Genomic DNA, 25,615 nt, shown 5'->3' on the forward strand with positions numbered 1-25,615 from the left:
CACACCTGTCACAAAGGGAAGCCATAAGCTCAGCCCAGCCTACAAGGCCACGGAGCAGGGGTCTGACGCCCTGGGAAAGCTTATGTCATGACTCGCTTGAAGGAATAGGAACCCGGTGAGGGATAATTACCCAGTACCTCTGTAAAAAATGGCGAAGACCCGTGTGGGACAACAGGCAGACAAAAAACGGCAACCAGGTAATGGATTTGATTTATTTGTTTTTATGTTTTATGCAAACTGCAATATTACCTGGTTGAATATCCAAGCAGTAAAAACAGCACCATTTGATGGAGTAACTCCGTTCAGGAACTCCAAAGTTAATGCCTCAATGTAGTGGAAAGCCCACTTACACTCTGCAGGGGAAAGAACAAGACAAAAACCCGCAGGGTAATTAGCAGAACCCAACGCAGGGAGCAGCATGTTAAAGCAATTCACAACACACATAGAACAAGCCAGTTGGCAAGTTGTGTAAGGTAAATACAAATTTGTGGCAGCAAGAGCCAACATACTAGTGGATGCACACGGAGTCGTAGTGTAACACTAACGAAACACAAGTACGATAAACCATGGGCGGAAGATACAGATCAACTGAGTGCTCCAGTGAGTGGAGCACTCAAGAGGAGGGGCTGGCCATGTGCCCAGCTGCTCCAGACAGAAAACAGCGAGTGAATATACTTCCATGCAAGATATTACACTTACCAGTGACTTACCAAGCGAACTTCAGAAAATTTGTGGGGTCTATATATAGGGGCGGACCCCAGCCGTGACACAGGTGTACACGGGAGTAAATCTCTAAATCCTCACCTCAGATTTATCCATCCTCCGCAGAGTGATCCAATATAGTGAAACACAACCACAGATTATCCATCAGTACGCGACACACTGACGTCACCCACAGATGTGCGCAACTCTTGGCGGCAGTTAGAAAGCTATCGCCATTCGCCCCCATTTAACATAACATAGCTTTTTATTACTTCTAAACAAAATAACTGTTTTGGGTTCCCATGATGTTTTGATTCTAGCATGAACAATTACTAATATTATATTTTGTTGTGATCTTTGCACAATAACTTTTTTGGCTGCAGCATTTGTTAGCTAGAATACAAATGCTCATTGATATAGGCTGTAGAAAAAGCTAGCCAAAGAGACATTTACTGGTTGAAGTTTAAGTGTTTTTTTAAGGGTAATGCTGTTGATTTGCGATTATGACACAGACATTATATTAAGTAGGACATTCATTCATAACGAGCTTTAAAATCTGATTATAATCCAAAAGTATTGTGAATTTCTCTCATAAGCAACATTTATTTTGCTGGCATTCTATAAGAACTTCCACATGTTCTGCCACCTACACTTACGCGCTCTCCTTTGTGCGGAAATGTATGCAAACACAGAAAGGGGTCTATAGACCAGATACTCAAGTGGCGGCTCTAACAATTTAAATAAATGTCTTCAATAATGGAAGGCAGTCGGGAGGAGGCAAGATCAGAGTGGACCATTCTATCCAATGAGTGGGCAGATGCATGTGTGAACAACAGGCACAACTCCAGAAAAAGTGTTTTTTCTCAAAGTTACAAAGTACACTCATAACAACCTAATCATTGCTAAATTTATATTCAATCAAATAAGCCACATGTAGAAAATAAACCATAAATTTTTTGTTAACCAAATTCGACACTCATTGACCTCCAAACCAAAACTCCTCTCGTGGAGAGTGAAAAAAGCGGCACCTGCTGGAGAAAACAGATTTTAAACCCAGTTATTCCTCTCTCTTCACCGCTTCCTTTCTGGCAGAACTCCTATCCACGGTACTGGTAGGAGTATTTAGAAAGCAATCTTGTTGTATTAATTTCCGATAGTGCACCAACGAAGGCTGGACAAAAACTAAGGGAGCTGTGATGCATTTTCAAAGAACTTCTGCTATGCTCAAAATGGTGACTTGATTTTCTTGTTTTGAAACGGAGCATTTGGCCGGGGTAGGCCGTCATCGTAAATAAGACTTTGTTACTGTCTTGTCTCATCGCTGCAACTTCTGTACGGACTCAGGAGAGGCGAAGGTCAGGAGCCGTGCGTCCTCCGAAACACAACCCAACCAAGCCGCACTGCTTCTTGACACAATGCCCACTTAACCAGGAAGCCAGCTACACCAATGTGTCAGAAGAAACACCGTTCACCTGGCGACCATGTCAGCGTGCACTGCACCTGGCCCGCCACAGGAGTCACAAGTGCGCGATGGGACATGGACATCCCTGGCTGTCAAACTTCCCCTAATCCGGACGACGCTGAGCCAATTGTGCGCCGCCCCATGGCTCTCCCGGTCGCGGCCGTCTGCGACAGAGCCTGGACTCGAACACAGAATCTCTAGTGGCACAGCTAGCACTGCGATGACTTAGACCAGTGCGCCAAGAATTTGTTCTTAACTGACTTGCCTAGTTAAATACAGGTTAAATAAATACAAAATAAACAGACAGTTTATCAATATCACAGAACTCTTCCATAACTTTGACTCACTGCTTAATCCCTCAGGCCCCAAAGATTCAGGTACTTTACAAAAGTATTATAACCTTAGTATAACGACTATCACTGAACAGGATGAATAGACAAATATTTTACAGACAGCACTGAACTCTTCCACAACCTAGACTCACTGTTGATTCCCCCTGAGGACAGGTTAAGACTGTGTCACTAAATATGATAATAAGCTAGACAAAGGACTAAGCTTTCCCATTGTTTCCCCTGTAGGCACGTACAACCTGTAGGATATAAATGATAGTATTCTTTAACATAGGTAGGCCTATATCCCTAAGCCCTGAATGGCAGTATTACCATGTATTCCCTCTGGGATTTTTCCTTATCTCCCATCAGCCTCCCTGTTAATGACAGTAATAATACATTGCTATTATGTATGGTGGTGTTTAGCTTGTAGACCTCTGCTCTGACAAACAGGGGTGATGTTCATGTTGTAGAAGTGGTAGAGGACTACACTGACTGGCAGCTACATGCCCCCCTGGGTCACCAAATTAGATGCTAGCTTGCTTGCTAGGCAGAACAGGCTGGGTGTGTGACAAGCAAGGCAGACTCTGTGAATGAATGCAGAGCAGACAACCGAACACAACCACAGGTGATTCTAGTTGAATATAAATTGTGCAGTGACAAGGAAAGAGGAAATTATAGTGCTACCTTACCGCTTGCTTTCACCAATGCCATTATAGCCCCTGTATTGGATTCGTTTTTGGAAATGTAATGTCATTCCCAGACGTTTCCACACAAATACGCAGAGTCTGGTGGACCAATGAGTCAAACTTGGAGAAACTCCTGGTGCATATGCATTGTCTTAATGGTCTTAATTTACCAATCATCTCCCACAACATCTTCCCCCTCACCCTCCCCTGTATATGTCTTGTGCAGCTCACAGTCGTATAATTTACCAAAATGAAATGATAAATAATTTACTCAGTTGTTCAATCTAATAGTAATCTATGTTCACTCCCATTAAGGCAAACTTTGAATTGTTGAAATCCCAGGCTTATATGTGCTGTGCGCGATAGGCTGGGGACGAGATTATTGGAAATGCAATAGTCTAATGTACTTTGACTTGCAATGTTAGCTTAGGTGAGAGTAGTTTTGGTGTGTTTTTCAGTCCTTTTGTTTTCTTCACTCATTTCAGATGCCCTTCCCATTGAACTACAAGCACAGTCAGAGAACTGTGTTAAAGCACAAAAACTAAGACAAAGAAATGGTGGTGTCAGGAAGCCTGCAGCCTGGGGTTGGCAGAAACCAACGACACGTAAAGAAACCAGGCAGAAGATCAAGATGCAGAGGTTGGAGGCGATCAACTGGCAGTGGGGCTTTGGTGGAGAAGGAGATGTCAGAGAGGAAGGAGAGCAGGTCATACACCAGCACCTCTCGGCTAGATAAGTTCTCCGCTAAACACCTCAAACAAAATGAGAAATCTACTACAAAGCCAGTTCTATTCTCTCATCCCAAGCACACACCCAAAAGATCCTGTGCAGAAGAGAAAAACCTTTCACAGAGTACCCCCCCCAAAAAACAAGGCATCTCCCGGCCAGGGTAGATGTCAGACTGGAGAGGGTTCCACTCCCAGCCCTTCCTACCATGTTGACAGCCCCATACAGAAGGACCACCACCAGCACCAGGAGATCCAGGGTGGAGAGCACCACCAGCACCAGGAGATCTAGAGGAGGAGAGCACCAGCAGCCCTTGTTTCCCGGCCTCCCTGGGGGAGACATCTCCAGGGAGAGTCTCACAGAGCAGCCCAGCTGTTGTGAAAAGATACCGCAAGGGAAAGACACCCCTGCACCTGGCTGCTATAAAAGTGAGATTAACAGGACATGTTTCACAGGGTCTGGGTCAGTTCTTAAGAGAGATGGAAAAATACCCTCCAAACACAGCAGTTGATCTCAGGCTGATCCCAGACATGCTGCTTTTATCAATCATTCCAAGGTTCAGTTATTAGAGACAGGTGAACATGCCCTCCAAACACAGCAGCTGATCCCAGACCTGCTGCTATTATCAATCAGGGTTACAGGCCAAGAGTCAGTTACTAGAGACATGTCAACATGTGCTCTACACAGCAGCAGCTGATCCCTGACCTGGTGCTATTATCAACCATTCACAGCGTTGGAACATTGATTACCTTGTGGAGGATCCAGGCAGGGATTACAGCTGTGTTTACAGGGTTTATGTTAAGCTCCCACTATTCTCCCAGGGCGGAGAAAGGAAGGGAATGCTTGTCTGATCAGCTAAGAGTAGTACTATGGGCAATGAGAGAACCACAGTACAACCAGGAGAGATTTAGAAAGTCAGATTTAAGCCAGATTCAAAAGGCACTCAGAAAACCTTAAGACTACAATAAAATACAAGAGTCAATATTGTCACACCCTGATCTGTTTCATCTGTCTTGTGCTCGTCTCCACCCCCCACCAGGTGTCTCCCATTTGTCTTCATTATCTCCTGTGTATTTATACCTATGTTTTCTGTTTGTCTGTTGCCAGTTCATCTTGTCCCGTCAAGTCCTACCAGCGTGTTCCCTGTGCTCTAGTTCTGACCCTGCCTGCCGTCCTGTACATGCCGGACTCTGATTTGGATTACGACTTTGTCTACAATGAGTTACCTTTTGCCTGCCCCTTGTACTATAATAAACTCTGAGACTTGTACTAACTGCCTCCTGTGTCAGCATATGGGTCTTAGCCTGAGCTGTAATAGTACAAATTATAGAGTACGAGTCTCAGAGGTTATTACAGTACAAGGGGCAGGCAAAAGGTAAGTAAAGGCAGGCAAAGAGTTGTGATCCAAATCAATCAGTCAGGAAGGTACAGGACGGCAGGCAGGGTCAGGACAGGCAGAAAGGTCAGAGCACAGGAAACACGCTGGTAGGACAAGACGAACAGACAAACAGAAAACGCTGGTTTAAATACACATGAGATAATGGGGACAAATGGGAGACACCTGGAGGGGGGTGGAGACAAACACAAGACAGGTGAAACAGATCATGGTGTGACAAACATAAAACCTGGGGGAATATGTCTCTGATCTCATTTCTGACCATGTCCCAAATTTCACCCTATTCCCTATATAGGGCATACAATGATGCCGGTTGTGTGAAGGGCATGTTCTCATGTCTTTAATTACTGACTCTGTACCTGAGAACCTGATTTGATAACAGCTGCAGGGCCCATGATGCCTGTGTAAAATAAATTTGGATCAGCCAATGTGTTTGGATGGCATGTTCACATGTGTCTTTGACCCTAAACTTGTGGCTTGTCTCACCAATCTGTCCACCCCACAGGGAGATGTGGAGACCGTGAAGGAGCTCCTAGGCCAGGGGGCTGACCCCAACCTGAAAGACGACGCTGGATGGACCCCACTGGTGAGTGAAGCCTCATCTCCCTCAGTCTTCCTGTCTAGACAGCAAAATACAACCAACCATCTACAGTACATGTTGTTATAGCATGCCAGTCTTTAACTTTGTCTTGCTGGATACAAGAGCTGTTATACTTAAGCATATTTCTAATCTATGATTTTTGTCTTTTTAACGAACTCATTGAATATCTACCATAGACTGTTATGGTTCAGTGAGAAACATGACTGGCGAAGGAGTCACTCAGAGCTGGTTTGAACCGACATGTCAACGACCCCCCCCCCCTCTCTGTTTGGCATGGAATATACAGAAGGACACCAAATTCACAACGAGCAACAATGTGTTTGTAGGCGTAATTAAAACGTTGAGGAAAGAAGGGCGTGACAAAACTGCCCATCAAGCAGCCATAACTGAAGTTTGAACACGACATGCAGCTCATCAAACAATCCTAGGCTCTGGACACTGAAACATCTGAGGGTTTGGTGAACAAAGTGTGGTTTGATAATTTTGGGCGAAGGGGAAGGAGGGAGAACGTTTTCTTAAAATTGACTGATATAAAATATGTACAGACACAGTTTTTACATGAATGTAATGTACGTTTGCTATCTAGCCTGTGGTTATGTTTCACAGCAACCAGTCTAGCAACAACTTTTGTCCGGACTACTTTTTCTGGCAGAATGCATTTATGAATTTATTTATTAAAGCTAAATGTTCAGTTTAGATGTGTCGTTCCTTGCCTTGCTGTGTTGGCAACCGGTTTATAAAAGCAATAAGACACCTCGGGGGGTTAGTGGTATATGGCCTATATACCACAGTCAAGGGCTGTATCCAGGTACTCGTGCAAAATAAAACAACCCATAGCCGCGGTATATAGGTCCTATACAACACCCCCTCAGGCCTTATTGCTTAAATGTCCAGTACCGGTCAAAAGTTTGGACACACCAACTCATTCAAGGGTTTTTCCTTTATTTTTTGCTATTTTCTACATTGTCAAATAATAGTGAAGACATCAAATCTATTTGGAATCATGTAATAAAAAAAAGTGTTAAACAAATCAAAATATTTTAGATTCTTCAAAGTAGCCACCCTTTGCCTTGACAGCTTTGCACACTCTTGGCATTCTCTCAACCAGCTTCACCTGGAATGATTTTCCAACAGTCTTGAAGGAGTTCCCACATGCTGAGCACTTGTTGGCTGCTTTTCCTTCACTCTGCGGTTCAACTCATCCCAAACCATCTCAATTGGATTGAAGTCGGGTGATTGTGGAGTCCAGGTCATCTGATGCAGCACTCCATCATTGTCCTGTTGGAAAAACAAATTACTTGTCCCACTAAGCACAACCCAAATGGGATGGCATACTGCTGCAGAATGCTGTGGTAGCCATACTGGTTAAGTGTGCCTTGAATTCTAAATAAATCAGACCGTGTCACCAGCATAGCACCCCCTCACATCACCTCCTACCTACTCACGGTGGGAACCACACATGCGGAGATCATCTGTTCACATACACTGCGTCTCACAAAGGCACGTGATTGCCACCAGTCTAATATCCATTGCTTGTGTTTCTTGTCCCAAGTTGTTGAGATGTGTCTCTTGAACTCTGTGAAGCATTTATTTGTGCTGCAATTTCTGAGACTGCTAAGTCTAACATGCTGACCAGACCGGACACGTCGCGTGCGTTGCAAAATACATTTAGAAATCCATGTTATTCAATTATTGCGCCAACTAGCCTCTGCCACGCCAAGGGCTAAAATAGAACTCATTCCTATTTCTGACGCAGATCGCGCTGAAAGTCCTTCCTCTCCCATCTCCTCATTGGTTTATAGAAGCAGGTACCCACATGCCATCTCCTCATTGGTTATACCCACGTGATTGAAAGACAAACTGTTTTGCCGGTAGTCGTGGTAATACAATGAAAGTTTAGATGCGATCACCATATAACTTAAACAATGAAAATGCCTGGAAGGAGGAGAGATGACTAGAAATGATTCGGTTGGCCGTTTTTATATGTGAATTAATTGTTGGAGTAAAGGTCCTTGTGCATTTCAGGTAAAATAACAACTCAATGTTTATATCCCAGGACAAATTAGCTAGCAACAGCAAGCTGGCTAAATGACAAATTAACGTTAGCTAGCAAGTGCAAGGTAACTAGCTAAATTGCCATACATGTTTAATGCTTTTCGACCTGTCCCCAAATTAATGTCATTGGTTCAGAGTTTGTTTTGATATTTTAACCTGCGTGTCCTGATCGCGTTTGGTGTGGGGGGGGGGCAAAATAAATGTATGCACGATGGCGCACGCGCGCAGCCGGTTTGTGTTCCGTGTAATGAACTTATCCACTGCAGCAGAGGTAACTCTGGGTCTTCCTTTCCTGTGGCGGTCCTCATGAGAGACAGTTTCACCATAGCACTTGATGGTTTTTCTGACTGCACTTGGAAAAACTTAAAGTTCTTGAAATTTTCCGGATTGACTAACCTGAATGTCTTAAAGTAATGATGAACTGTTTCTCTTTACTTATTTGAGCTGTTTTTGCCATAATATGGACTATAGGGCTGTCTTCTGTATACCCCACATACCTTGTCACAACACAACTGATTGTCTCAAACTCATTAAGATGAAAGAAATTCCTTACAAATGAACTTTTAACAAGGCACACCTGTTAATTGAAATGCATTCAAGGTGACTACCCCATGAAGCTGGTTGAGAGAATGCCAAGAGTGTGCAAAGCTGTCATCAAGGCAAAAGCTGGCTACTTGAAGAATCTCAAATATAAAATATATTTTGATTTGTTTAACACTTTTTTTGGTTACTACATGATTCCATATGTGTTATTTCATGGTTTTGATGTCTTCACTATTATTCAACAATGTAGAAAATAGTACAAATAAAGAAAAACCCTTGAATGAGTAGGTGTCTCCAAGCTTTTGACTGGTACTGTATATGGTATGTAATAACACTCCTGTGTTTCAGCACAAGGCGTATAACCTGGGCCACCAGTGTGTAGTGGAGGCATTGGTTACTAGAGGGGTGCTGTTGAACACACCAGGCAATGAGAACGACTCTCCTCTACTTGACGCTGTCAACACTGGGCTTCACAGAGCGTTTTGTGAGTATGGATAGAATAGAGATGTTTATTTCTACATTCTTTTGCACAGAAATTCTTTGTTTACCCTCACAGGCGTAGAGGTCCTATGTAATTTTGCATTCAAGTCATTTAACAGACGCTCTTATCCAGAGCCCCTTAAAGGAGCAATTAGGGTAATGTGCCTTGCTCAAAGGCACATCAACATATGTTTTACATAGTCGGCTCGGGGATTCAAACCAGCAACCTTTCGGTTACTGACCCAACGCTCTAACTGCTAGGCTACCTGCAACCCCAAGAAAAAATACCTGTCTCTTTTCATGCTGACTTAATCTAAAATCATTCACCTGAAGTCAGCATGAAAAGAGACCGAGGTAGTAATAATTTTTCTTGTAGCATGATGTGCACTAGATGGATAACTACAATCACACAGTAGGTGACACTCATTGGTTGTTGGATGGTGAAGTGTTGTGACCTCATAATGTACAGACCAATGGAGCGGGGCTGATGCGTTCTGGTGTGTGTGTTGTGAGAGGACAGCCATTAATGGAGAGCTGGAGCAGCAATTGCTTTCTTTTAGTCCTGTCTTTTTCTGTCTCCTCCCGTCCTGCTTCTCTTTTTCCAGTCTGTTCTCTCTCCTCCTCCCTTCCTGCTTCTCTTTTACCAGTCTGTCCTTCCTTCCTTCCTTTCCTTCCTTCCTTCCTTCCTTCCTTCCTTGATTTTACCATTCCCCCCTCTACTCTCTCCTCCTTCTATCCCTTCTACGATATATTTTCCCCCTCTATCTACCCCCCATATTTCCTTTCTCTCTCCTTCCTTCTCTTTTCCCAACTCATCACATTGATGTGCTGTAGTGGGTGGCGCCCAGGGCCTTGGCGACGGAGGTTAGCGACAGCAGATTTACTCAGGTTTATCCTACCTGCCTGCTAGTTGTCTGCAAGGCAAAAGAGACCGGTTCCCAGACAATCTGTCATGATGCCACAAGACAAATGCAACCCTTGCCCGTCACACACTATCAATTAATCTAGCCTCCACACAAACGCAGGGATGCACACATGCTGCTGCGCGATAACACACACACACACACACATACCCCCTGGCTCTCTAAGTCAGAAATTATTTCCCTAAAGGCTGGGTTGGAGACAGAGAACCAGTGCCATTCCTTCTGGATTGATTGCCACACAGAGCTGCATAGTGAGGGGACGAAGATTTCTCTGTGGCCATGTCCACTTTGAGATCGTCCATCTTGATAGTGCCTGCCTCAACCCAGCTCTGCATCTGCACCATTGGACAGACTGTCTTCTTTGTTTGTGGATTTAGATTACTTGGAAAGTGTATGTTTGTCACAGGTGAAGGCACATGTCTTCTCTGTCAATACAGATGACATTGTCTCTCTAGACTGGGAAAGAGTTTGGATATGCAAAAAAATATTACATCAAATTCACACATTAATACACACTTCTACATGTGTGAAATAGGACAAATAAAAGCACCCACCAAATGATGATTATAGACAGACGATATCTGAAGCTACAGATGACATGCTCCCCTCCCGGCACTCCCAGACAAGGTGTTTTGGAGTGTTCACAGCTGTTCGCCTTGCTTCCCCAGCTGCACATAGAGCTGGACACATTCATGCATCTGGTGTTTCTGGTGCCTCTTCTGTCTGTCAATGGCTTGGCTTGGATCCTCACACATTATGTATGCATCAGGATCAATAAAATTGGATTTCAATGGGGTATCTACTTCAATATAAAACATTTGGCCTGTTCATTTATAGCAGGATTTGTCATATGTAAATGGGGGAAGTTTGAGCAAATTTTAGGACAAAACTCTTTGCACTGTGTACAGTATGTGTGCAACTCTGAATTGATCGATTAATACATTTATGCAAGGCTTTGTTTCAGTGGTTACCCACACCCCTAACACCTCGATCAGACCAACAGCGTTATTGCATTTTGGTACACCAGAAGTACATTCATTTCCAATGGAACGCTGCGTTTGCAATGTGTTCTGTGTAGGTTCGATTTAATTCAATTGTATGAGTAACCTTGACAGAAATAGTAGCAAAAGGTGAATGTCGGTCTGATCGAGGCCTTGGAGACACACAACAGCTGCCCAAAACATTTTCCATGCCTTTAACTTTTATTTAGCTACTTCGTTGGTGTGCTGTTCCATAAACCAAAACGATGCACTTCCTTTCAGTGTGTGTGTGTGTGCAGGCGTTTGTATGTGTGTGTTTGTAGGTGTGTGCCTATCTGTATATATATGTTTGTGTGTATCTATCAGTGTGTATGGGGGGTTTTGAATCCAAATGAAATATTTTATGGACCAGTGGACCTATTAATTGTCCCCCAGGTGTTATCTTTGCTGACGCCTAATCTTTAGGCACCAACCCGTTCTGCTTCTCCCCTCTCTTCTCCTCCTTTTTCTCATCCCTCCTTCTTCCCCTCCTCCTTCAGGAACGTGCTGTTTCACATTGTCTTCAGTGTCTCTATGCTGCGTTGCTGCACACTGGATTCGCACAGCCCGTGTGTTCTTGTATCATATTGTCACCAATGAGCGATTTCATGTTACCATGATCCATGCCTGTGTAACCCTAATCTCCACATCCAGAAGAAAATCTGTATTTCATGCAGGACAGCTACTAGATGGCAAAGGGTATGTCACAAGAGACAAGTATATCCATTGATTAGTGTCAGGATATAGTATTTTGTATGGTTTGTCTGGTTTAAGTTAGACAGAGATAGACAGTTTGTCAAACAGGAATATGTTTGGTCTTCATCATGTGGACTATGCTGTGAACTCAGCCAGTCCTTCAGTCAGCCTCTGAAGGACCCTAACTCCCCTCTCAGTCCTCCACCCAACCCCAGTAAGGTATGGCCATCATCCCAACACTGTTCTCAGATCAAATCAATGTTACATTAACGATTTACTGAATGTACTATTCCCCAATGTACAATACAACTATGAACAAAGGAGTTTAAAGGAGTTGTGGTATTGTGGGTAGTGTTTTAACTGGTCTCTGAAAAATATATATTTTTCTCAATGGGCCTGTATAAATTAAGGTTCCCCCCCCAAAAATCGATGTAATATTTGAGTTGGTCTGTCTACAGTCTATTGTGTTTCAGGCCATTGATGGGTTGAGATGGAAGGAACAGGTGGTAGTGTTGGGCAGTAAGCTGTCCCAACATAACCAGCTGGCCAAACTGGGAATCCCCCTGGGAGGAAAGAGTGCTGATGCCTTCTCTTGCTCAGGTAACTTACCTGTCCACTTCAACCTGCTAGAGCACATTTGTTACCTTAACTGTATCTGGGATGATCTCATCACAACCCAAGATAGTCTAACCATAGTGCTTAGATACTACCGGAAATCAAAGACAGTTTTAGTAGTGTGAAAGGAATAGTTGCAAAATCGTTTCTCTTACAGGTACATGATGATACAGATGTACCTTATATGTTTATTGGAGCTTTGCAGATCCTAGTAGTAGAGAGCAACAGAGAAGGCAGTTTGTCAGCTCTCTGGTAATGGCAGTTAGAACAGGGAACATGGCTGAATGCCTGTAAAGTAATTGAAGTCATTTCTCATAAGCTGTTTGTGACTTCTGTTGTGATGAACACTAGACTACAGTATTCAAATGAACGGAAAATGGAAGTGTTTGTCTCTCTCTGTGTCTCAAAGTCTGTCTTTAGGGCTTTGGGTAGTAAAGACTTTAGTGTCTGAGTGTCTCCTATTATTTAAAGTGAAGGCAGAGCAAAGCTCCACAGCATGTAAACCATAAAGTTTAGCCCAGAGATACAATTAAGGTCATTTTGCAGATTGTCAGCCACAGAGCCTTGTTGACTGAAGATGCAATAAGAATGTCTTCATTTTTTATTAGAAGAAAGTCGCATTATCTAAGCCTGTTGTGAATGGGGCCGATTATACCCACGTCTGTGTTGCAATCACTCACAACAAAGATATTGCACAACACTACCAAGCTTTTTATTTAAATAATGTTATGGAGTATTCTGTTAAACTTTTATTCAACTGTCTTTCTATTCATTGGAACATATTGTGAATGGTAGCTCTTCAATGAAATCCAGTTTTCTCCCATTCCTCCAGTCACCTATGTGGTGGTACCAGATGGGCCGATGCCCACCACCCTGTTCTCTCTCCTGGGTCTCCTGATCGGCTGCTGGGTCCTCAACTTCAGCTGTAAGTAACTAAGGCCCAATAAAATCTGCTCTGCGAAGAATGAGGATAGTATCACGGAATCCAGACATTAAAACGGAATTCAACAATATTCCAAAATGTATTGAACTAAACAAAAATACATGTAAAGTGTTGGTCCCATTTTTTTCATGAGCTGAAATAATAAAGGATCCCAGAAATGTTCCATACGCACAAAGCGTATTTCTCTTGAATTTTGAGCACAAATTTGTTTACATCCCTGCTAGTAAGCTTTTCTCCTTTGCCAAGATGATCCATCCACCTGACAGGTGTGGCATATCAAGAATCTGATTAAACAGCATGATCATCACACAGGTGCACCTTGTGCTGGGGACAATAAAAAGACACTCTAAAATGTGCAATTTTGTCACACAACACAATGCCACAGATGTCTCAAGTCTTGAGGGCGTGTGTAATTGACATGCTGATTACAGTAATGTCCACCAGAGCTGTTGCCAGAGAATTGAATGTTAATTTCTCTACCATAAGCCGCCACCAACGTCATTTTAAAGAATTTGGCAGTACATCCAACCGGCCTCACAACCTCAGACCATGTGTAACCACGACAGCCCAGGATATTCACTTCCGGCTTCTTCACCTGTAGGATCATTTGTGGGGGAAGAGGGTGCTGAGGACAATTTATCTGAAATAAAGCCCTTTTGTAGGGAAAATATAATTCTGATTGGCTGGACATGGCTCCTCAGTGGGTGGACCTTCCTCCCAAGTGGGTGGGTCTATGCCCACCAATGGCTGTGCCCCTGCCTAGTCATGTGAAATCAATACATTAGGGCCTAATTTATTTATTTCAATTGACTGATTTCCGTCTATGAACTATAACTCCCCAAGTCCAGAACAGACTATGGGAGGTGCACAGTACTACATAGAGCCATGACTACATGGAACACTATTTCACTTCAAGTAACTGATGCAAGCAGTAAAAATTAATTTAAAAAATACACCTTATGGTATAACGGGGACTGTGAAGCAGCACAAACATAGGCACAGACACATGCATACACACACAATAACATACACACACGTAGACATGGATTTTGTACTGTAGATATGTGGCAGAGTAGGGGAATGAGGGCACACGGTGTGTTGTGAAATCTGTGAATGTATTGTAATATTTTTAAAATGGTATAAACTGCATTAATTTTGCTGGACCCCAGGAAGGGTAGCTGCTGCCGTGGCAAACTCAGTTAAATATTTTAAAATGTTGGAAGTTGAATTCATATTTTTGTTCAGTGTGTGTGTGTGTGTGTGTGGTTAGTTAGAATCACCACTTTATTTTAAGAATGTGAAATGTCAGAATAATAGTAGAGAGAATGATTTATTTCAGCTTTTATTTCTTTCATCACATTCCCAGTGGGGCAGAAGTTAACATACACTCAATTAGTATTTGGTAGCATTGCCTTTAAATGGTTTAACTTTGGTCAAACGTTTCTGGTAGCCTCCCACGAGCTTCCCACAATAAGTTGGGTGAATTTTGGCCCATTCCTCCTGACAGAGCTGGTGTAACTGTGTCAGGTTTGTAGGCCTCCTTGCTGGCACATGCTTTTTCAGTTCTGTCCACAGATTTCTATAGGATTGAGGTCAGGGCTTTGTGATGGTCACTCCAATAGCTTGACTTTGTTGTCCTTAAGCCATTTTGCCACAATTCTGGAAGTATGCTTGGGGTCATTGTCCATTTGGAAGACCCATTTGCAACCAAGCTTCCTGACTGATGTCTTGAGATGTTGCTTCAATATATCCACATAATTTTCCTACCTCATGAAGCCATCTATTTTGTGAAGTGCACCAGTCCCTCCTGCAGCAAAGCACCCCACAACATGATGCTGCCACCCCCGTGCTTCACTGTTGGGATGGTGTTCTTCGGCTTGTGAGCCTCCCCCTTTTTCCTCCAAACATAACGATGGTTATTATGGCCAAACAGTTCTATTTTTGTTTCATCAGACCAGAGGACATTTCTACAAAAAGTACGATATTTGTTCCCATGTGCAGTTACAAACCGTAGTCTGTTTTTTTTATGGTGGTTTTGAAGCAGTGGCTTCTTCCTTGCTGAGTGGCCTTTCAGGTTGTCGATATTGGACTCGTTTTACCGTGGATATAGATACTTTTGTACCTGTTTCCGTCAGCATCTTCACAACGTTTGCTGTTTGCTGTTGTTCTGGGATTGATTTCCACTTTTTGCACCAAAGTACGTTAATCTCTAGGAGACAGAACGCATCTCCTTCCTGAGCAGAATGGGGTTTATACTTATACTTGCGTACTATGGTTTATACAGATGAACGTGGTACCTTCAGGCATTTGGAAATTGCTCCCAAGGATGAACAAGACTTGTGGAGGTCTACAATTTTTTTTCTGAGGTCTTGGCTGATTTCTTTTGATTTTCCCATGATGTCAAGCAAAGAGGCACTGAGTTTGAAGGTAGGCCTTGAAATGCATCCACAGGTACACCTCCAACTGACTCAAATGATGTCAATTAGCCTATCAGAAGCTTCTAAAGCCATGACATCATGTTCTGGAATTTTCCAAGCTGTTTAAAGGCACAGCCAATTTAGTGTATGTAAACTTCTGGCCCACTGGAATTGAGATACAGTGAAATAATCTGTCTGTAAACAATTGCTGGAAAAATTACTTGTGTCATGCACAAAGTAGATGTCCTAACCGACTTGCCAAAACTATAGTTTGTTAACAAGAAATCTGCAGAGTGGTTGAAAAATGAGTTTTAATGACTCCAACCTAAGTGTATGTAAACTTCCTACTTCAACTGTAAATGTGTTGAACAAAATTCAAAAGTGATTTGTGTTTTCCAACAGCTTTCTGAAATTGCACAGGAATTCCCCTCTAGGTGTGTCTGTGTGTGTGTGGTGCGCGTCCGTATGTCTATGCTTTGTGTAGCCGTTAGCAATGATTCTGATGATAGCATTCTGATAGAGATGGCTAGGCTTTCACCAAAACCTTCTCAATTAAATCTTAACTAAAAAGTAGCCAATGCCTACCTGGTAGAATGATATCATGATTATTTGCATTAATTCAGTGGTTATTTGTTTAGCAAACTCTGCAATCACATGAGCGCTTCATAAACATCTCTATCCAATGAACAGTTTCTTACTGGTGCACATTTTCATTAAAAGGTGACTACACCAAAAAATGTAAATGTGTCATTTTTTCCCTGACCTTAAAAGTGGTCTCCTGGTATGGTTTAAGCATTGTTGTGGACATCCAATTTTGTTATTTGTTTTTTCAAGAAAAAAAATTGGAAAGCAAAAAACCTGAAAAATGGAAACCTGTAAAAACAAAACAAAAAAATAACAGAATATGGCATTATTATAAATAAAAATAAATAAATAATAAAGGGGCCTAGTAACTTGCACCTCTACCTCCTACAGTAGCCTACACTACACCTCTGCTTCTAACCATGACTTCGACCTGTGAACTTAAGATACTTATTTAATGTTTTTAAGCATCTTATTGATCTTATACAGGGCTGTGTCCCAAATGGCATCCTTTTCCCTGCCTCCTACTGTGAACGTCAGCTGTAAGTAGCCCACAGTAATCGACTCTTCTGACTTCTCCCATGGCTAATATATTAGCTGTGATCTTTAACATTTGTTCTGCGGTGCTTTTTCAAATGTGTGTTCATGTATTCTAATGAAAAATATTGTAATACTATTGTTATACTGTAAAACCATCTGATTTGATTATACTGTGTTACATAGATGGATACATTTGGCATGCATAGTATATCATTTCAAACTCTTAACCCCCCAAGGTTGATGTCTACGCCCCGTGGAAATCTAATTGGCATAATAAAAATATCCCCATAAAAATCCATCAGTTTAAGATAGAGAACAGTTTTTTTTGCATTGGGTGCACCAGTGCATCCGCCTATGTAACACACAGAGCGGTGTTTGTCAGACCGAGAGACATCCAAAAATTCTCACAATGGTATAATGGGGACTGTGAGGCAACACAAACATAGGCACAGACACATGCATACAAATGTATTGGGAATTGTCTGAAGTCGGTACAGCCAATCTGCCAACTTCTGTCTGTGGCTTTGAACTGTGTAAAGGTGAGACTCTCAGGAACACGTACATGTCAGTTGTTTTGCTTTAGGATGCCCACAGGCCTCACAAGACTCGTCTTGTGGGGCGGACCGGTAGCCTAGTGGTTAGAGCGTTGGGCCAGTAACTGAAAGGTTGCTAGATCGAATCCCTGAGCTTACAAGGTAAAAATGTATGGAATGTATATGGAGACTGTTTAGTGCCACAAATAAAGGGTTAAATGCATGTAAAAAATAAAATTCTTGGTCTTTCTTATATCTCTGCTACACTTTGGAACAAACTTCCTTTAGATTTTTTGGGGGGGCTATCTGTTCCATGTAGTGAATCTGTGGGCTAATAGCAGGTAAAAAACGTTAATCGAATAATTGTTTTCTATCTTTTTTTGATACTTCAAGGGGTCTTAAAATTCAAAATCAAATAGCAAAACTGTCTTTTGAATGAACTTAAAACAATTCCATATAGCTTAGTATTTACATGATTGATGATATCAGGTATTCAGAGTTATCCTCTACCCTCTGTTTCACCTGAGCTTTAAAGCAGTAATGATTCATACTCTAACCCTCTAGATGGAGAAATATGCCTACTTTATTCATCTACTCTTGCATTATCTCTGTGTTACTCTGGAGAGCTTTGTTTCCTTGGTTTTGGAAGAAATGTTTTTGCGTTTGTACTTTATTTTCTTTATTCTATGAAATGTACAGTGTCCTGAGGCATAAAAGGGTTTGTGCAATAGGATATTGTGAATATTTAAAGAACATTTAGCAATTTTTGAGCTTCATATTCATCATCTCCACACCACCCCAACATCAACATATGTGACTAATTTCATGAAACTAGGCATATGTCGCATGTCACTACTTCACAGGAGAGGCATTTGGAAAAAAAATCTAAATCAAAATGCGTTTTTGGGCAGAAATGCCTTCTAGAAAGTGAATATTCATGTGCCTTAATAAAAAACTTGTATGCCATCTGTAAATGCGAATACAATTATTAAATTATGAGCCTAGTTGTTTTAGCCATGGAAAAAGGCAGGAACCTTCCCTCTAGCCATGATTGGCTGAGATGATGGATGGGTTGGACATGCCAAGAGATGATTTCGGATTGGTGTGCCATGTAGCACGGTTCTGTCTATAATGAGCTACTTTGTATGTGTAGGTCATCCTTTCTAACGCAGATTTTTTTTAAAGCTGGCTCAACACTTTCTGTGGGACCGAGTTTTGAAATCAGTGGAATGCCCGGTTGAAGCAGAGTATCATAGCTATGGAGATGGAGAAAAGAGTATAGCTAGCTACATATTATAATTGTCTATTTTTGTCAGTCGTTCTCATAGCAAGTTAAAGCGTATTGCTAGCTAGCTAACATTACGTGTATGATCTGTCTAGTAATATTATTCATATCTCAGATCATTTACATTACTAGCTTAATGTTAACTAGCTAATATTGAACCTAGTTGGTTAGTGTTTAGCTGCCTCCTGTAGATTCATGCAGGGTAGTAACATTATGAGTTGGTATTATTTAGGGTTCATTGTTTAGCAATCTAGTTAGCTACATGACAAACTCTGATTTTATTTGATATAGTGTGTGTTTACCAGAGATTGTAATGTGAAGAACAAGATGACCTGCACCAAAGTCAAATTAGGATTTAACATTAGGCCAGACTGCCCTGCTTTTACACTCACAACTATAAGACATTTTCTGTAATTAGCTCGCCAATGACTTGTAAATAATGATCTTGTTTGAGTTTATTTTCCAGTAATAATGAATGACAACTGTATGCCGATTGACGTAGTGTAACCCAGCCTTTAGTCTTAATCTTTGGTTGTTTAGTACACAACCGTACTTGCTGTTTAGCACATTGCCTCACGTGAATCCTTAAAGAGATGAGTGGGGCTAAGGCTTAAGAAGGTGTGAACGATGCTGAATTGATGTAGACAAAGACTAGCACTCCAATAGGTATACCAAAACATCCAAGGGCCATTTCCTTAAGTTTCAAAGCAGAATTACTTTCCAATTGTTCTTCAACTGTAGTGTATGATATGCAATTTTCTAGCTCAGAATCTCTACTTTTATTACATTTATAAAAACAATTTCAAATTTTGCTACATAAAACCGAGCCGGTTGGTCATGTTTTGCACATGTTTTGTAGTAAACCAGACAGAGGACGATAAGCAGGCACTGTATTAGCAGGCACTGCATGCTCGTAATTGGTTAAAATCACATGATGCACACCAATGATGTCTTTTGGAAATGCTTATCTTGCTCAATATTTTTTTACACAAAACATAGAAATGGTCAATTTTCGCATATGTTGATGTTGGAGTGGTGCTGGAGATGATGAATATGAAGTTGAAAAATGTAGAAATGTAAGTGTACAGGCAAACCTCCACAAGCAAATAGTGGATTGAAAAAGGGAGAGTTGTAAATTGTCAGAGGACCCGACGTCAAAATGGGTAGAAATCAAAGACTAAAACTCTCCTCTTGTGCTTGATTTCTGCTTGATTACAATATCCATGCAGTTGTTTTAGTAGTCTATTCCTAACAGCAACAATAAAATACACCAGATATTCACAGTCTAGTCTACCTCAAAGGGGAATAAAGTGAACGACTCATCAAGGTGTCTGGCACCTTGGTTTTATTTGACTGTGTGTCTGTCTGTGCGTGTGCCTGTGCTAACTGTGGACATACCTGTCTGTGCGTGTGCCTGTGCTAACTGTGGACATACCTGTGTGTGCGTGTCTTGTCAAGATTGAGCACATTTTGTTTTTCCCAACACCTTTGCTGCACCCCACCCCTCTCTGTCCCCTTTTCCATGTACCCCAGTTGCCCCTCTCCCCATTCCACAACTTTGTCTGTCCGTCTGCTCTCTGTGCCCTGTCTATAGTGTACACCTTCAGTGTCCCATGCTTCAGTGCCCAGGATCCTGCCAGTCAAGCCAGGCAGGCTAAAGTTCCTCTGTCTGAGCCGGGGCTTTAGAGCCCCCCCTGCCCTCCCTCTCCTCCATCTCCGTGAATCTAATTAGCTGATATGCTAATGGCCCCTCTGCTACCGGTGGTGGCAGGGCTAACTAGCTGGCCCAATAGTCTGTAGTGGAGCAGAGCCGGGATTAACCCTGGTATCTCTTCCCCCCGCTGAGGCCTTGCAGGGTCCCTCCAAATGAAAGCTGTAATTAAGGGGCACGAGTAAATGTAATTACGCCTGATGACTGCTATAGAGCGAGTGTGTGTGTTTGTGTGTCAGACACTGCGTGTATCCGTGAGTGTGTGTAGTGTGTGTCTCTGTGTGTTCATATGGGAACTGTCCTCATGAGGAAAGACATTGTAGATGCCTCTGCTGCGGTTGGGCAGTGATCAAGATAACACTGTTGTGTGTTGACTGGGAGTTTGCACACATTGTAATATGTTAATGTCTCCATATCATCATGCCAGGCACAACAGCATCATGAGTCGTTAAAATTGAAATTGATGTTGCTATGAATCTAAGAGATTGTGGAGGTGTTCAGAAACGCATGGTTACCTGGCTCGTCTTTAAGCTTTAGGGCGTGTTATTTGCATGAGCAATTAAAGCCTCCATCCCCTTAATGCTTCTTATTTTAGTGGAGGAAGAGTTGTCTGAAATGGTGCTCTATTTCCTGTATAGTGCACTTCTTTTGACCAGGGCCCAGTGCTGAGCAACACAACAAAACTATGTCCGCTTCCCAAGTAGCAGCCTTTTTTCCAAAACCCTATGGGCATTGGTCAGTAATAGTGGACTATATAGGGAATGGGGTGCAATTTGGGATGCATTTTATAGCCTTTTCAGTATCTCCCTGTATGCAACATCTGCTCAGTCCCGTTTTGGAAAAACATAATCCCCCCCTCCAGACTTTTTATGTTTAATTGTGACATTACAGTAAGAATTGAAAGAGAGGGATCGATTAGTGAAGTAAAGAGGAATAAGGCAGATGCGGGATCAAAACCATGCCACTGGGGGCCATATATGGCCTAGTCAGTGGTTTAAAAGCACTATCACTAGACCAGGTCCTGTACTAAATTAGTTTATGTGGGAAAAACACTGCTTTTGTACAATATTCATTTCATACACTTGGGACCTGTAGAGTGGAACGCTAGAAACGATGCTCCAGGTTTTAAAAAGTGCCTCCTTGCTCTTATGTGGGAAAACCACTCCTGTCTGTTCTTCTCTTTCAATTGGGACTTGAAGAGTGGAGAGAGACTACACTAAAGCTTGCTTTATTTTAATCTGTGTTGCGTCATTAGCCAACGGCCGGCCGTAAGTGTGTTGCGCGCATTCTACTTTTAGTCATCACACAGTTCTTTAATTTCTCAAATGGTTTCTTCAGATACAGTTGAAGTCGGAAGTTGACATACACTTAGGTTGGAGTCATTAAAACTCGTTTTTCAATCACTCCATAAATTTCTTGTTAACAAACTATAGTTTTGGCAAGTCGGTTAGGACATCTACTTTGTGCATGACACAAGTAATTTTTCCAGCAATTGTTTACAGACAGATTATTTCACTGAATCACAATTCTAGTGGGTCAGAAGTTTACATGCACTAAGTTGGCTGTGCCTTTAAACAGCTTGGAAAATTCCAGAAAATTATGTCATGGCTTTAGAAGCTTCTGATAGACTAATTTACATCATTTGAGTCAATTGGAGGTGTACCTGTGGATGTATTTCAAGGCCTACCTTCAAACTCCGTGCCTCTTTGCTTGACATCATGGGAAAATCAAAAGAAATCAGCCAAGACCTCTGAAAATAAAATTGTAGACCTCCACAAGTCTTGTTCATCCTTGGGATCAATTTCCAAACGCCTGAAGGTACCACGTTCATCTGTACAAACAATAGTATGCAAGTATAAACCCCATGGGACCACGCAGCCGTCATACCGCTCCTGAAGGAGACGCGTTCTGTCTCCTAGAAATGAACGTAATTTGGTGCGAAAAGTGGATATCAATCCCAGAACAACAGCAAAGGACCTTGTGAAGATGCTGGAGGTAACAGGTACAAAAGTATCTATATCCACAGTAAAACGAGTCCAATATCGACATAACCTGAAAGGCCACTCAGCAAGGAAGAACAGCAAGGAAGAAGCCACTGCTCCAAAACCGTCATTAAAAAAAGCCAGACTACGGTTTGCAACAGAAGATGGGGACAAATATCGTACTTTTTGGAGAAATGTCCTCTGGTCTGATAAAACAAAAATAGAACTGTTTGGCCATAATGACCATCGTTATGTTTGGAAGAAAAAGGGGGAGGCTTGCAAGCCGAAGAACACCATCCCAACCGTGAAGCACGGGGGTGACAGCATGATGTTGTGGGGTGCTTTGCTGCAGGAGGGACTGGTGCACTTCACAAAATAGATGGCATCATGAAGACAGCAAATAATGTGGATATATTGCAGCAACATCTCAAGACATCAGTCAGGAAGTTCAATCTTGGTCGCAAATGGGTCTTCCAAATGGACAATGACCCCAAGCATACTTCCAAAGTTGTGGTAAAATGGCTTATGGACAACAGTCAAGGTATTGGAGTGGCCATCACAAAGCCCTGACCTCAATCCTATAGAAAATGTGTGGGCAGAACTGAAAAAGCATGTGCGAGCAAGGAGGCATACAAACCTGACTCAGTTACACTAGCTCTGTCAGGAGGAATTGGCCAAAATGCACCCAATTTATTGTGGGAAGCTTGTAAAAGGCTACCTGAAACGTTTGACCAAAGTTAAACAATTTGAAGGCAATGCTACCAAATACAAATTGAGTGTATGTAAACTTCTGACCCACTGGGGATGTGATGAAAGAAATTAAAGCTGTAATAAATAATTCTCTATTATTCTGACATTTCACATTCTTAAAATAAAGTGGTGACCCTAACTGACCTAAAACAGGGATTTTTTACTAGGATTAAATGTTAGGAATTGTAAAACTGAGTTTAAATGTATTTGGCTAAGGTGTATGTTAACTTCTAACTTCAACTGTATGTAGGAGTAGACCATGGTTACACCTGATCTGTAGAAGTTTGTGGTAGCCAAGGCCGTGGGTTCATTTCACATCAGGGATCTCATACACAAACAAAAAATCCAGGCTTATACCTTCACTGTACTGTAAGTTGCTTTGGATAAAAGCTTCTCCTAAGTAGCTATTAGATGAGTTTAAGTTCTCTGCACTCCTCTAAGCTACTGCTGTCCCCCTGTCTCTCTCTCCTCTCAAAGGGGTAGAGGTGTGCCTTTAGACAGATGGCTGGATGGCCAAGAGTAACCATGAAGCAGAAGGACCTCAACATAGCTGCATTAACAGACACAGCCTGGTAGGTAACACACACAAATGTGCACATACCCACACCCCTGCAAGCAAGGAACAAAACAAAATGGAGGCAATGAACCTGCTAAATCTAAAACTCTGGAGAGTACCAATTTCCAGCAGAAAACAATTGAGTGGATTGGTGCACTCCGTAGAGGGGCCTTCTGGCATCTGAATACACTGCCACTAAACTGACGAGATGGTAAAAAAGCTGCAGTGATGGCTCTTGGCTTGAAAAGCATTGTCATTACAATGCTGCCCCAATATAGTAGAATTGAATATAATAGAGTAGAATTGAATATTGTAGAATTGAATAGAATTGAATGGAATGTAGTAGAATATAAGTAAAGGATAAATGCCGACATTCTGTACATTAACTTGGATATAATGGACGACGCAGCGGAGTCCTTTTTTCCAAGATGATGTACAGAATGTCAGCGTGTATGCCGCTTATACCACAGTTGCCAAAGAAAACAATATGAAAGCACACATTTACCGCAAGATAGTTTGTTAGCAAACCTGCCCATATGACGACAGAGTTAAAAAATATCAGTCGCTGAAAACAGCTGGTCAAACTAAAAACGTGGGAGGATTTGACAGCTTTAGCAGTGGAGGGAAGCAGAGAAGTTCATGTTCATCACTCACCATGACAGATGGTTTTTTTTCCCTCGTTGGACCTGCGTTTACAATGTATCCAATTTCAGTTTGTGTGGTTGTTGGTTTAGCTGTAGTACGGTCTGCATGTGTAGGCACATATTGCATCATGCTTGCATCATGATTGCATGGTTATATATTTTCCAACTGTCCCGATATCTGGTTTTAATGTCCACTCTAGAATGGCGTTCTAGCCAATCAGAAGTGAGTATGCAACAATTCTGTGGTATAAAAGAGTAGAATAGAATGAAAGCTGCCCCATTGTTGTGGTTATGTAAGAATTGAAAGGTTCTGGCTGTGATTTTTGCAGTGATTCAGCGTCATTTAAACTCATTACAGAACAAGAAGAAATTCTCTCTGTTGTCCAGACACTTTGTTCAGACACTAGGCTATTCTTAGTGGGACTGATTTAATCCCGAGGCACTAGAATGGTTCGTATCATTTAGGATCCAGGAAGAAGATACAGATCTCTATTCTCTTTATTCTCCCTCTGTATGCGCAGGGCTTTGATGAATTTGTAAGGGCTTGCCTACCGTAATTTACAAGGGTGATGAAACAAATGAAACCGCCTCACTTCTCCTTGTTAGAAGACTATTTAGTTTAATTTTCCTTGGTCCACAGAAATGCCTTTTTGTTTTAATAACCCATGTTTTATTTGACTTTTGACGTTAAAGCCTTCTCTCGTTTCTCCCCCATCTTCCTATTCTACTCTACTGTATTGGGTTCTACTACTCCATTCTATTTGACTGTTCTCTGCTCTTTTTGACTATTTCATTCTATTCTACTATACTCCAGTCTCCTCTTCTCTACCCCAGCTACCCACACTGTTCGATGGATTTTTCTTCTACCTCATGGGCTCCTTCAGGAAGCCCCCAGGGACGAGCTCCTCCAGGTGGTGAGAGAGGCAGGGGGCCAGATCCTGGCCCGACAGCCTAAACCAGACAGTGATGTGACCCAGACCCGGCCTACTGCAGCCTACAACGCCCTGGTGGGCTTGGACTAGGCCCTGTGTACCCAGTACATGATCTATGATCCCCAGAGCCCCTACAGGCCCCCCTGGGTGAAGTTAGGAAAGGTGTGGTCAACTCTGTCTACATGGGTTGTAAATGTACAGTGGGGTAAAAAAGTATTTAGTTAGCCACCAATTGTGATGAGAAAAAAAATCATAAATTCATTAAAAATCCTACAATGTGATGTTCTGGAATATTTTTTCTCATTTTGTCTGTCATAGTTTAAGTGAACATATGATGAAAATTACAGGCCTCTCTCATCTTTTTAAGTGGGAGAACTTGCACAATTGGTGGCTGACTAAATACTTTTTTGCCCCACTGTATATCAGACTTCCAGCTACTGTCAGTGCCTGAGCCATAGACACACCAGGTAAACACCAAACTGAGAAGAATGTACTGAAATGGGG

General features: G+C 42.1%; 1 pseudogene; it reads left to right on the top strand.

Annotated features, from left to right (window-relative positions):
* The first annotated feature begins 3,736 nt into the window (after positions 1-3,736).
* LOC139385857 (BRCA1-associated RING domain protein 1-like) lies at positions 3,737-25,336 on the top strand (annotated as a pseudogene).
* The last annotated feature ends 279 nt before the right edge of the window (positions 25,337-25,615 follow it).

The sequence above is a fragment of the Oncorhynchus clarkii genome, chromosome 3 (genome assembly GCF_045791955.1).
Source record: "Oncorhynchus clarkii lewisi isolate Uvic-CL-2024 chromosome 3, UVic_Ocla_1.0, whole genome shotgun sequence".
Lineage (NCBI taxonomy): Eukaryota > Metazoa > Chordata > Actinopteri > Salmoniformes > Salmonidae > Oncorhynchus > Oncorhynchus clarkii.